The 1,913-nt window shown below is 35.0% G+C and overlaps 1 non-coding gene across 1 annotated transcript; it reads right to left on the bottom strand.

Annotated features, from left to right (window-relative positions):
* Positions 1-715: 715 nt before the first annotated feature.
* LOC120601396 (U1 spliceosomal RNA) lies at positions 716-879 on the bottom strand. The gene has a single exon (XR_005652427.1). It is a non-coding gene; the product is annotated as a U1 spliceosomal RNA (small nuclear RNA).
* Between the last annotated feature and the right edge of the window lie 1,034 nt (positions 880-1,913).

Raw genomic sequence — 1,913 nt, 5'->3', positions numbered from 1 at the left:
TTGTGGGAAACATAGTGAGATAGAAATCATACATTTTTAAGTTCTTTTACCTAGTTCTCTCATGCTAACTCCATAAGGTGTAGCTACCCAATCTATGAGCTGGTCAAGCATGAAAAACTCTCACTTTTCTTTATGCCCTCTTTGAGTAGATAATTTTAGATGCAGAATTGATAATTTTTCCAGATGTTAGGCAACACAGATTTTTGGATGACTTTCAGAGCTACAGAGGAAAAGTGGGAACCTACAAGCAAAAAGGGATAATTCAATACTATTTGACTTGAAATTCTGAAGTATGACTCTCACTTAACTGTGAGCCAAAGGAGGCCATATGCTGAAAGAAACACACATATGAAAAATGAAAAGGCATTTACTATTTGCATTCCATATACCTGTGGGCAAAAACACTTTATTTAATGATTGTCTAATTGACCTGATCGTCATGTACAAAACTGAAAGGAGAAACTGAAACTCGTTTCTATAGTTTAGTGCTATTTTTTACCAAAGTAAAACAAAGAGAATGCCAACTCAGAGGGAGAAATTACACCACGTCATGAAATATACTGAGCCCTTGGAACTGGGACCCACACCAAACTGTTGACCATGTTTTCCAATTAACTGCTCTTCTAACTACATGTGAAGAGCATGCCTATAATACACACTTGGAAAGGAAGGTTGAAAGCGTGGGCATGGTTACGATAAATATTCTTGTGGTTTTTAGGGGAAAGCACAAACACAGTCTGCCACTACCACAAATTATGTAGTTGAGTTTCCTATATTTGTAGTAATCGCAGGGGTCAGTATATCCGAAGAGCAATGGGTAAACCTCACTCCAGGAGAACCATTTTCATGTCCATGGTATCTCCCCAGCCAGATAAGTATCAATAAATCTTTTTCATTTTCCAGACTCGAAGTCATATCTTTTTCTCTTCTTTGGAATCTTAGAAAGTCTATTTAACTCACTTTATCCCCAAACCTGGCTCATCATGGCTAAATTGTCCAATATAGTTCTAACTTATCTTTTTCTATTTTTTTCTCTCTCAATCTTTCTTTTCCATCCTATATATCAATAACAGATAGATTAGTTTTTCTAAACTTTATTGGTCTTAACACTCTCATGCTTAAGAATAAAAAATGGCTCTTTGTTGTCCATCAAATCAAGTCTAGTCACTTTACCTTGGCATTTTATCTTTCAGTGGGCTCCCTATCCACTGGCACTCCTCTACACTTCCATCTTCATCTTATTCCAAACGTTTCAAGGTCTTTCTCACTTCCTCCCCGATTTTGCCACTACCTGAGTGCTTCCCATCCACTTTGCTCCCTCCTGCAGTGTTTATCATCTGTAGTAAATCAAAATTTCTCTTGCCCCTGGAGAGTTTGATATGCCCCTCATCCTCTCACCCCATGAAGAATTATAGTTTTTGTTTTTCCTACTAGCCAGGGATTTGTAAAACTTCAAATTTCTTGATTTGTATCATGAAAGCAAAAATTATTTATTTTTAAAATAAAAATTGTTATAATGTTGAATATGTATTTTTTCAACTAACACCCACCCTTTCCACATCAAAGATACTATATTCTCCCTCCTTTAAAAATCACAAACATAGTTAAGTTGTATACTCCTCTCATGGCAACATAACCTTAACCTTTTCTAAGTGTCATCTTTAAGTATTTTTTCCTCCTTGAAATCCTAAGGCACTTATAGATAACACATGTTTATATATTTCTTGTGTGTTAATTTTTAATTCTTTAATAAAATGGCTAAACTTCTTGAGAGTAGTAGCCATGTCATATTTCTCAACGTTTCTCTCTAACCTAGTGCCAGGCATATGATAAATATTTAAATTCCTATTATCAATCCATTCTGCTCAATACTTAGAAATTTCTACCATAAAAATGTGTCTATCTAAATTATA

Source organism: Pteropus medius, unplaced genomic scaffold (genome assembly GCF_902729225.1).
Source record: "Pteropus medius unplaced genomic scaffold, Ma_sr-lr_union100, whole genome shotgun sequence".
NCBI classification, from domain to species: domain Eukaryota; kingdom Metazoa; phylum Chordata; class Mammalia; order Chiroptera; family Pteropodidae; genus Pteropus; species Pteropus medius.
This window is presented reverse-complemented; position numbering and strand designations above follow the sequence as displayed.